This window comes from Mustela nigripes, chromosome 11 (genome assembly GCF_022355385.1).
Source record: "Mustela nigripes isolate SB6536 chromosome 11, MUSNIG.SB6536, whole genome shotgun sequence".
Lineage (NCBI taxonomy): Eukaryota > Metazoa > Chordata > Mammalia > Carnivora > Mustelidae > Mustela > Mustela nigripes.
Genome location: NC_081567.1, coordinates 15,478,004 through 15,490,344, shown reverse-complemented (window position 1 = coordinate 15,490,344; position 12,341 = coordinate 15,478,004). Strand labels below are relative to the sequence as shown.

Genomic DNA, 12,341 nt, shown 5'->3' with positions numbered 1-12,341 from the left:
TCCGGGAAGAGAGTGGAGAGCAAAGCTGAAAAGGTCAGTGGAGACGCTCGTGCTGCCCCTTCCCAACCGGATAATACTGACATGTTCGCGGGGGTCCATGGAACAACCTGTGGAAGGGCTTGGACGGAAGGCCGTGCTGGGAGATGCCCCCTGCTCGAGGTAAGAGGCAGCAGGCTCAGGCTCCTGCCATTCGCTAGCTCTTACCTCGTGAGATCCCGTGCCCGCAGGTCTCCTGCAGGACGCCCGGGGGTGCAGCCCAGCGGGGCTGGTCATCCCCACTCTCCGGACCCGAGACCCGCGGTCCGGCGGCACTGCGATGGGACCCTGCTCCGCGAGGGCCGACGCCCCACTCCGGCAAAGAGGCCGCGGGGGCTTCCCCAGGCGCCCTGCGGGAGAATGTGGTCGCCGGCAAGGGGCCTCGGAAACGGGAAGATTACTGACCCTGCCTCTAAGCCGCTCACGCGCGCATCCCCCCGGCCGTCCAGACCGGGATGCCGAGGGTCCCGGGCGTCCTTACCCAGCCTCAGCCAGGGGCATTTCGTCCTGGCCCGTCCTTTTCGCTTCTCACTTCCCAAAAACCTGCCCCGCACGTCCCCTGGCGTTCCCAAGAATGAGGCGGAACGGTCTGGGCAGTGGGCACGCCACAGAGCCCCGGAGGAACCGCCATTCCAGTCCCTAACTGCAGCGTCCGAGGACGGGGCTTGGGGCGAACTGTCCTCAAGCCGGAGGCTTCAGAACCCCGCTTACCCCGCCAGGCCTGGTCGCTGCGCTGGCGGACCATCCGCGCACCCGAGCCGGAGGCTGCGAGTCGCGCGCACGCGCCGGCCCCGCACTCGGGCGCGCCCCTCCCGCGCTCGCCCCTACCCGCGCCGCGCCCGGGAATGGAGAGAGAACGATGTGCTGGAGACAGGGCGACCGCGCCTCCTAGGGACAGAAAGCGGTGGCGCCGACCGGGCTGGAAAGCGTTGGAGGCCAGAGGACCCCGCCTGGGTCGCAGGGCTGAGATGAGGGTGAGTCAAGTGAGGCGCTGGCTTCTGGCACGGAATTTAAGGGGGCGCCCAAGAATTTTGTAATCAAGATAAACAACATTTGAATGCAATATCTCAAAAACAAACAAACAAATCTTATTTATAAGAACAGTTGGCTGCACAGGCTGCTCAGGCTGCAGTTGGCCGATTTAAAAACAAAGTCAAGTGTTGGGCGCCTGGGTGGCTCAGTGGGTTAAGCCGCTGCCTTTGGCTCAGGTCATGATCTCAGGGTCCTGGAATCGAGTCCCGCATCAGGCTCTCTGCTCGGCGGGGACCCTGCTTCCTCCTCTCTCTCTGCCTACTTGTAATCTCTCTGTCAAATAAATAAATAAAATCTTAAAAAAAAAATAAAGTCAAGTGTCAATCTTGATTACCAAGTATCTCCGTGCGCCTTTACATTTTACACTGGGAGGTGGTGCCTCTCATCTTAGCTGGTCCCATCTCTGGCCGATCCCCTCAGTGTGGGGGGACACGGAAGCGGACGACATCTGAAGTCCCTGATGATGGTCTGAATTCTGCCAGTGGCTGCTGAGCGACCTTGGGCGAGTCGTGCGCCTCCTCTTCCTCACGGTTGCCCCTTGCAGAGTCAGAGTCCAACTGCATTATTAAGGAGAGTCCTGGTAGTGCGGAACAGCAGTGATTCTCACAGGGTAGAACAAAAGAAAGTTCACTAGAAGCTCACATACTTGTATATGACTACAGAGTGATCCCAGAAGCATTGTTCCTAATAGCCAAAAACTGAAATCAATGGTCATCAGCAGTCAAATGCATATAAATATTAATGGTAATGTAAACAATGGAATACTGTAGAACAATAAAAAACTTGCAAACACTGTAGCTCAGAAGAAACAAGACATACAGTCCAATTCCATTTCCATAAGGCTCAAAATCCCGCAGAATCACAGTATATTGTTTAGAAATCCATTTACATAGATTATATATTTATATTTATAAGTTTATAAGTATATATAAATTTCATATATATAAATAATATATAAATATATAAAAATTTCATATGTATGATAATTTCATCCTACATATATAGAATATCAGAATAGTGCTTATAGCCCTAGAAGAGAGGAAGAAGGTGTGAAGTGGTGCTCTGGAGCACAACATTTCTGGCCCTGGGTAGTGGTTACAGGGGTACCTTTTAACTATTCTTTGAAATACACTCGTAGATGGAGCACCTGCCTGGCTCAGTCTGAAGAGCACAGGACTCTAGATCTTGGAGTCATGAGTTTGAACCCCACGTTGGGTGCAGAGAATGAATAACAAACAAACTTTCAAAAATGAGCACATAGGGGCACCAGTGGCTCAGAGGGTTAAGCCTCTGCCTTCCGCTCACGTGGTGATCTCAGGGACCTGGGATTGAGCCCCGTATTGGGCTCTCTACTCAGCAGGGAACCTGCTTCCCCCCCTCTCTCTGCCTGCCTCTCTGCCTACTTATGATGTCTGTCAAATAAATAAATAAAATCTTAAAAAAAAATGAGCACATAGATTTTATGTACTTTCCTGCATGTAGAACATTTTTTAAATGCTTGCAAAGATAGGAAAGTATCTAGAACAGTGCCTGTCACGTGGGAGGTGCTTAATAAATATTTGCAAAATTGTTGAGCTAGTGTAGTGCTGTAGCAGACCCTTGGTCAAACACCTAAGCAGAAGAATTAGGATGGCCCTGACGTTATTGCTTGAAAGCCTGGGTCAGAAGCTTGGTGACAATAAAAATCTCAGAGCAGTGGGATTTTACTACACTAAACAGAAAGGGCAAGTAAGTGTTCTTAAGTCTTTAAGACTGGGGATACCTGAGGGCTGATGTCCAAATAAGGTCCTGCCAAGTCTCCAGAATCCTCCAGGTGGGGAAGAGGGGGAGTTTCTAAACCTCTTATCTCCCAACCACGTGATCCTGAAATTCCAGTCCAACTACTTTACATGGTTATAGAAACTGCCTCACTATTTAAATCTAACATGTGGGATCTTCGTGCAATTCCTTCCTCTGCCATCAGTGCTTTCTTTACTTTGTCCACACTTCGTATTATAATGACCACTCTCCCTGCCTAATTCTCTTGGATTGATAACACATTAGTGGACAGGGGAGATTTAGTTAAAGGCCAGGGAAGGACTGAAATTGATGGTCTCTCTAGGTTTCACAGTCCTCCTGTTCAGAGCTGTCTCCTGACTGTCTCTCAATTGCACCAAGTCCTGGGGATGCTCAAGAATCAATTCCCCCTTTGGAGAAGTTTACACTAAGTTAATATTTTCAGAGTGCAAACACCTTGAAGCCTTACCCCGTAAGTTAATTAATAAAACAGTAAACTGTTATCAGCTATTTGCTCTTATCAGAAGGTCCACATTTCTTTTTTAAAAAATATTTATTTGTTTATTTATTTATTTAAGAGAGAGAGAGAGAGAGAGAGAGAGAGAGAGAGCATGAGTTGGGGGAGGGGCAAAGGGAGAGAGAATCCTAAGCAGACTGTCTGCTGAGTGTGGAAGCTGGCGCCTATGCTTGGTCTCATGACTCTGACACCATGACCTGAGTCAAAGCCAAAAGTTAGATGCTCAACCAACTGAGCCACCCATGAGTCTCAGAAGGTCCACATTTCTAAGGAAATTGCTGCCATCAGATAATAACAACAGAGAAACCAAGGGGTATCAGCTAGACTACCTGCTTGTTAAGAGAGTGGAGAAGAAGCAGGCCTGGAGGGAGATGTTGGGAGCTGAGAGGGTGTGTATAAACCTTGCAGTGGGAGTAGGGGTGGTTGTGGGGGGGAGATCTTTTAATAGACAATTATCTTGTATCTTCGGCTCCCTTATTGTGCTGTGCATTTCCCTCTGTGGGAGTCGGTGTCCACCCAAAATCCTAAAGCAGCTTCATCATTATGTAAAAGGCGTAAGTGTTGGTAAGTTTTGCATCAACAAACCTAGGATAGCCTGGGTGAAGGTATTATTTGACAGATTTAAGAAAACCTCCTAAAGGAAATAGATTCTTGGAGTTGTTTACTTGTCAGGAGAATTTGTGAGCTGTGATGGGGGAAGGGGTTTCAGATGGAGCTTCAGAAAAGGTCTAAAACTGGGAAATGGCATAATCAAGCTGAGTGGGCTAGCCAAGGTTATTGGTCCCCTTCTTGAAAGCTCTCACTCTTCCCAACTTCTACACACACCTGATTTCTAACTACCAGCACCCATGTTCTTTGAGGACTCTCTGTGGACTCTACAGCCTGCTTCTTGGCAGGTCAGAAGTGCATAATGAGAAAACAGCTATTTTGAGTCACTGCCTGGGCATTTTATTGTATGACAACCCTCTTCACATTCAGAGTCTGGAGTTTACATTCAGAGCTGAACTTAGCATTCCTGCCCCAAGTTCCCATTTTGTTTCTCCCAGGGCACCTTCTAAAATAGCTACTTGGAGTTGAGCCCTTAAAAAGTTAGTGACCTCTGTCCAATCACATCAGTGGTTGCTTAGATAGGTGCTACCCTGCTCTCTCTCTCCTGTGGTCATGACCCAGGACAGAAGGCTGCCCTTCCCCCAGTTGATTGCCCCTCCATGTCTGAGATTTGTAAGTAATAAATCTTGTGGCTTTACTTTCTTTTCATGGGTGTACTGAAATTTCAATCAAAATGACCCCAGGAGTGCTTGCTTCAGCAGCACACATACTAAAAATTGGAACAATACAGAGAAGATTAGCATGGCCCCTGCGCAAGGATGACATGCAAATTCATGAAGTGTTCCATATTAAAAAAAACAATGACCCCAGGAGTTTTCAGGTCCCTGAAGTCGGAGCTTGGATGCTGAGAGAACTATCTACTGATTCTGTGTGGGTGGCTTGTGCCAGCATAATCATAAACTGCATATTCTTAATTTAATACACCATTTACTGGCCCTCCAACACAAGAATATGATACATTATATCATATAGTATAATATAGTGACTGTACATATAGTCAAAGACTATGATACATTATATATTATGTATCTATATATAGATACATATATATAATATACATTATATAGATATTTGATCTGTACATGCAAGAGAATGATTCTGAAGCCCTACTTCAGATGGGGCTGGCAAGGGGGCGATGAAGGCTAAGTAATGCCATAAGGGTGAGACCTTAATCTGACAGGTGGTGCCCTTATATCAAGAGAAAGACACTAGAGCTCACCTTCTCTTCCTCTCTCTCTCTCCCTTTCTCCTCCCTCTACCCCCCTCTCCCCCCTTTCTCATCTCTCCTTCTCCTCCCCCCCTTCCCTCTCTCTCTCCAGCTCTCCATCCTTCCCCTTCCCTCTCTCCTCCGCTTCCCCCTCCTCTACCTCCTTCCCTCCTCCTACTCCCCCTTCATCCTCCACTTCTTCCCCTTCTTCTCTTTCTTCTACTTCTTCTCTCCCTCTCTCCCTATGAAGACACAGCAAGAATGCAATTATCTGCTAGCCAGAAGGAGAGCTCTCACCAGAACCCATCTTGAACCCATCTTGATCTTGAAATTTTCAGTCTCCAGAACTCTGATAAAATAAATTTTTGTTGTCTGGACCACCCAGTCTATCATCTTTGTTAGATATTTGATCTGGACATGTAGAGGAGCCTGAGCAGACAAAAACAGGTGATTGTGACTTTGTAACTAAAGTATCTTTATAGATGGCTACTTTTGGGATAATAATTTTTTTTGGCTTAAGGGAACACATTTTTTAAATTATATTTTTATTTTTATTTTTTTTATTTATTTTTATTTTTATTTTTATTTTCTATTTATTTATTTTTATTTTTCTACATAAAGTATCATGTCATCTGCAAAGAGAGAGAGTGTGATTCTTCTTTGCCAATTTGAATGCATTTTATTTCTTTTTGTTGTTTGATTGCTGAGGCTAGGACTTCTAGTACTATGTTTAACAATAATGGTGAGATGGGCATTCCTGTCATGTTCCTGACCTTAAAGGAAAAGTTCTCAGTTTTTCCCCCATTGAGAATGATATTTGCTGTGGGCTTTTCATAGATGGTTTTTATGATGTTGAGGTATATTGCCTCTATCCCTGTATCTAAAGAGTTTTCATTAGGAATGCATGCTGTATTTTGTCAAAATTTTTTTCTGCATCAATTGAGAGGACCACGTGGTTCTTGTCTCTTCTTTCATTGATTTGTTCTATGACATTGATTGATTTGTGAATGTTGAACCACCCTTGCAAACCAGGGATAAATCCCACCTGGTCTTGGTATATAATCCTTTTGATGTTCTCTTGGATCCTATTAGCTAGGATCCTGTTGAGAATTTTAGCAACCATATTCATCAGGGATATTGGTCTGTAATTCCCTTTTTGATTGGGTATTTGCCTGCTTTTGGGATCAGGGTAATGCTGGCCTCATAGAAAAAATTCAGAAGTTTTCCTTGAGTTTCTATTTTTTTGAAACAGTGTCAGGAGTATAGATATTACTTCTTCTTTGAATGTTTTGTAGAATTCTCTAGGGAATCCGTCAGGTCCTGGACTCTTATTCATGGGGAGGTTTTTGATCACTGCTTCAATCTCGTTACCAGATATTGGTCTATTCAAGTTGTCAATTTCTTCCTGTTTCAGTCTGGGAAGTTTATAGGTTTCCAGGAATGCATCCATTTCCTCTAGGTTGCTTAACTTATTGGCATACAGCTGTTGATAATAATTTCTGGGTGATTGTTTCTATTCCCTTGGTTTTAGTCATGATCTCTCCCATTTCATTCATGATTTTATTGATTTGGATCCTTTCTATTTTTTTTTTTAATAAGTCTGGCCAGTGGTTTATTAATCTTATTAATTCTTTCAAAGAACCAGCTTCTAGTTTCATTGATGTGTTCTACTATATTTCTGGTTTCTACTTCATTGATCTCTACTCTAATCTTAGTTATTTCCCTTCTTGTGCATGGGTTAGGTTTAACCAGTTCTTTAAGGTGTGTATTTGGGATTTTTCCATTTTTTGAGTGAGGCTTGGATGGCTATGTATCTCTCCCTTAGGACCACCTTTGGAGCATCCCATAATTTTTGGACCAATGTGTTTTCTTTCTCATTGGTTTCCATGAATTGTTTAAGTTCTTCTTTGATTTTCTGGTTGATCCAAACATTCTTGAGAAGGATGGTCTTTAACTTCTAATTGTTTGAATTTCTTCCAAACTTTTTTTTGTGATTGAGTTTCAGTTTGAAAGCATTGTGGTCTGAGAATATGCAAGGGATAATCTCAGTCTTTCAGTGTCAGTTGAGCCCTGATTTGTGATCCAGTATGTGTCTATTCTGGAGAACGTTCCACATGCATTCAAGAATGAGTATTCTGCTACTTTAGGGTGGAATATTCTGTATATATCTATGAGGTCCATCTGCTCCAGTGTGTCATTCAAAGCTCTTGTTTCTTTATTTATTTTTTGCTTAGATGATCTATCTGTTGCTGAGAGTGGAGTATTAAGGTCTCCTACAATTAACATATTATTATTATCAATATGTCTCTTTATTTTGGTTAACAGTTGGCTTGTAGTTGGCTGCTCCCATGTTGGGGGCATAGATATTTACAATTGTTAGGTCTTCTTGTTGGATAGACCATTTAGAATGATATGATGTCCTTCTGTATCTCTGATTACAGTCTTTAGCTTAAAATCTAGTTTGTTTGATATGAGAATTACTACTCAGCTTTCTTTTGAAGTCAGTTGGCATGAAAGATGGCTCTCCTTCCCTTTACTTTCAGTCTGGATGTATCTTTAGGTTCAAAAACGAGTCTCTTGTAGACAGCATATGGATGGGTTCTGTCTTTTCATCCAATCTGCAACCCTGTGCCATTTCATGGGAGCATTTAGGCCATTCATGTTGAGAATGCTTATTGATAGATATGATTTTATTGTCATCATGTTGCCTGTGAGGCCCTTGTTTGTATAGATTGTCTCTGTAAATTTCTGATCTGTATCACTCTTGACGGCTTTCTCCTTTTTTAGAACTCCCCTAATATTTCTTGCAGGGCCAGCAAGTGGTCACCTTTTCTTTCAGTTTTTGCTGGTCTTGGAAGCTCTTTATGTCTCCACCCATTCTAACAGCCTTGCCAGGTGAAGTATTCTTGGCTGCACGTTCATCTTATTTAGCACTTTGAAATGTCTTGCCAGCTCTTTCTGGCTTGCCAGGTTTCTGTGGACAGATCTGATGTTATTCCAATGTCCTGCCCTCTGTACATAAGGATTCTCTTCCCCCTAACTGCCCTTAAGATGGTTTCCCTGGTTTTAAGATTTGTGAATTTCACTATAACATGCCTGGACATCGGTCTGCTCTCCTTGATCTTGGGAAGTGTTCTCTCTGCCTCTAGAACACAAATGCTCATTTCATTCCCCAGATCAGGGAAGTTCTCAGCTAGGATCTGGTCAAATATGTCTTCTACTCCTCTCTTTTTGTCCGTCCACTTAGGGATCCCAATAATTCCCACCTCGGAATGTTTTGTGGCATTATTTATTTCTCAAATTCTGTTTTCATGGATTCTAAGCTATTTGTTGCAAGCCTTCTCCTGATTCTTCTTTTCTATCAGTTCGTCTTCTAGGTGACTAATTCTTTATTCTGCCTCATTTACCCTAGCTGTTAGAGTATTTAGATTAGATTGGATCTCATTGATAGTATTTTTAATTTCTGCCAGATCAGCTCTCACTTCTGCCTTTAGAATCTATATTGCCATTAATGGTTTTCTCCAACCTTGCTATTGTCTGCATAACTGTTACCCTGGAGTCTATATCCAACATCTTGCTTGTATCCATATCCTTTATTTCTGTGGCAGGGGTCATAGTCTGAATTTTTCCTGTGTTGGGAGTTCCTCCTCTTAGTCGTTCTGTTGAGGAGTGGTTGAGGGAATGTACAGAATCCAGATTATTGACCACAACTGAAGCAAGATGCACCTGTTTTATAGGGACCTTAAGGTTCTCAGCCTCTTGATCTTTCAGTCTGTCTTCTGGGGGAGGAGCCTGCTGTGCTGGTACCCAGGTAACCCTGTTTGGGCAGAGTTGCTCTGCACCCTGTGGGCGGGGGATGGGCTCAGTGAAACCTGGTTTTTGGGGGCTTTTGTTCTCTGGGGTCTCTCCCTGGAGTTTTCCATGTATCTTCCAAGAGTCAGAGCAGGCGTGACTGTAACCAAACTTCTATCTCAGAATAGAGAGATCACAGTCTGTTCTTTAGTGAGCCCTGTAGGCCACACTGCTTCTGTTTTGTCTGTCCTGCTCAAAACCTCAGCGTCCTACAATGTGTGCCCCACAGCAGTATTCCCAGTCCTCGCTTCCAGGTTCAGGCAAGTCTCTAGCCTTTATGCTTCTAAGACCACCAGCCACCCCCAGTTTGTACGCACACCCCCTCAGCTCCAGATTTCAGTTTGGGGGCCCCCCTAAAGTCCTTTACCCACCACTACTGGTCTGCAAGCCTGTGCCCAGTCCCCAGTGCAGGAGATTTTGCACTCCAGCACAAGAACATATCACACATGGTAGGACATTCTCTTTATCAGTTAGGGAACCTCTAGGAACTTAGGGTCTGTGGTTAGCTCAGAGAACTTACACTGGTGGAGAGAGGTAAATGAGTTGTGTTGGTGGGACCCGTGGGGTCCAGGAGAGAAGTGTGGGATTCTCTGGTGGCAGGTATCTTGAGCTATGGGTGCTGGAATTCCAATCCTGGCATCTTCCAGCTAACTCTAGGGAGAAACAGGGAGCCCTCTGGGTCAGAACTGTGCTCAGAGATGATAACAGGAGTGAGGGCTACTACTCTTTCATGAAGCTTCTCCATCCTCAAGTTCTTCACAGTCATGGCCCAAATGAGGCTCTGTCACTCCTCACCTCCCTTCCAACTCTGAGCAACTGCAGCACAAGGGCTAAAGCAGGAGGAGAGATGCAGTATGTTCAGGACTTGGAACAGCATGTGGGGGGAGACAGGCTCCATGGGTATTTCCCAGAAATCAGAGATTCTTAAGCCATGAGTTCTAGCCCTTAACCTAGGACCTACCTCAGACATTCCCAGAAATCTTCATACCACTAAGATTAAAATCAGACAGCAGGAGAGGGGAGATTTGTTTGCAAATCTTTGGAAGGGGAGTGTCCTGCTACGTTAGAGGAGTCTGTCTTATTCCTGGACTTCTTTGCCCCTTCTCCCGCTCTCACTCTCCATGAAGAGCTGCGATCGGGAAAATCCCTGAGCCCCGCTCTCTGTATGTTTTAGATCTGGCTAACCACACCCTAACTTGCTTCTGAATGATCCCCTAGTCTCTACCCCTGCCCAAGGATTCACCCGAAGTTAATAGCCCTGGGAACTTCAACCCTGCACCTGGAATGAGTTATTTTCTGGCCCACCTCCCCACTCTCCTCCCCGAAACACCAAACTAGAAATCTAGGTTGGGATGTGAAATCTCCTGATTTAAATATTGGGTCCATTGTGTCAATATGCGCGCGCGCGCACACACACACACACACACACACACACACACACACAGTGCTTAGACCAGAGACAGCAAACTTCACTGTGTGTTTTGTTTTGAATTTTACTGTGTATGTGTGTTTATTTAAACAATTATCCTTGGGGCACCTGGGTGGCTCAGTGGGTTAAAGCCTCTGCCTTCGGCTCAGGTCATGATCTCAGGGTCCTGGGATCAAGTCCCGCATCCGGCTCTCTGCTCAGTGGGGAGCCTGCTTCCCCCTCTTTCTCTGCCTGCCTCTCTGCCTACTTGTCATCTCTGTCTGCCAAATAAATAAATAAAATCTTTTTAAACATAAATAAATAAACAATTATTCTTCTTGTAGTAAAAACCATTTAAAATAAATACTGATGTATTTTAATTTCTCCATAGATGAGGGATAAATGGATAACAGTCATCATCATATGAATTTAATGTTTTTAAAAAGATATTTATTTTAGAGGGGCTAGGGAGGGGCAGTGGGAAAGTGAAAGAGAAACTCAGTCAGACTCCCTGCTGAGTGCAGAGCCCAATGTGGGTCTCAATCTCACAACCCAGAGATCAGACCTGAGTCAAAACCAACAGTTGTACACCTAACAGACTGTGCCACCCAGACACCCCAACTTTAATCTTTTTAGGATTATAAAAGCAATAGACACACTAAAATAAATAAATAAATAAATATTGCCTAAAGGAGGAGATAAGAGATTTACTAGCACATAGCAATTTGAGAGGAGACGGAGCCCAGAAATTCTTGCCTTAATGTGAGAAATTAGCTTCCAAAGATTTGCAAACAAATCTCCCATGCCTAACTCTACCATATACCTAATATTCGTATGCAATTACAGATTTTGTAGCACACGTAATAGAGCTTTGAAGAAGGAACGACCCAACACAGGTAAGCAGTATAAGCAGGACCCTATGGTAACAACTATTTACTGAGTGCCAATTCTGCATGTGCTGGGGATTCAGGCCTTCGACTCAGACCCTAGCTTGTGCTCTTTGAAGTGCCACTGATGGGAAACATAGCAAGAATCCTTCCCCTCATCAAGGGAAGTCCCCGTGCCCATCCCCATGTTGCTCCCAGCTTGTAGTATTAATCCGATGTTACCTCAGTGAAGCCTCGCGGATTGGTCCTGGCAAGCTCTTTTCTCCACTGCCGGGATTGTCCACTCTGTGTTATTAACGGTCCTGAGTCCGTCTCCTTCATGACACAAAGCTATCCCAGGACAAAGTCTGCTTGCTCTTTTCTGTAACTTTATGGGGGAGCTAGCACACAAGCTGGTATGGTGCTTTCCTTAACTGACACTACTAGCAAAAATGCTCCAGACTTGAAGAATATAGGAGAGCTGAGGTTTAGAGTCACCCCTTTGCCCAGGTCCATCATGAGCATGATCGCATGGATCCTCAACACAATGCTGAGAGGCAGCCGTCATCATTCCTGTATTATACATGAAGAAACTTAAGATCAGAAGAGGTAGGCCTGTCCAAGCTCACATAGCTAGGAAGAGAGAGACCTGGACATTCTGTTAGAAGCTGAGAGAGGGGTTGCTCCACATTCCTTTCCTTTACTCCTATTATACCTAAATATAATTCCAGATGCAGCAAACCTGATAAAAGGAGGCAAAATTTGGGGATAGTGTGCTGCATGCATGGGGCTGATGGTGGAAGGTTACACAAGGGTGGGCATTAAGCCTCTTCCAACCTCATAAAGACTCGCGGGGGCTTCTCCCAGGAACACAGCAGTTATGGGAAGGAAAAAGAAGTCCCTCACAGCTTGGACTCTGCTCTGGGAATAGATGATGTAGTGCTTTGGGAAGCCTCCCTCTGGCTTCTATAAGTTTTCCCCCCAAAATTGCATTTATTTAGGAAACTCTCTCCAATGCCCAAGCAAAAGAGCCACATT

At 44.6% G+C, this 12,341-nt stretch overlaps 1 non-coding gene across 1 annotated transcript; it reads left to right on the top strand.

The window, feature by feature from the left end:
- Nucleotides 1–4,655: 4,655 nt before the first annotated feature.
- Nucleotides 4,656–4,763, top strand: LOC132027333 (U6 spliceosomal RNA). Its single transcript, XR_009407123.1, has one exon. It is a non-coding gene; the product is annotated as a U6 spliceosomal RNA (small nuclear RNA).
- Nucleotides 4,764–12,341: the final 7,578 nt, after the last annotated feature.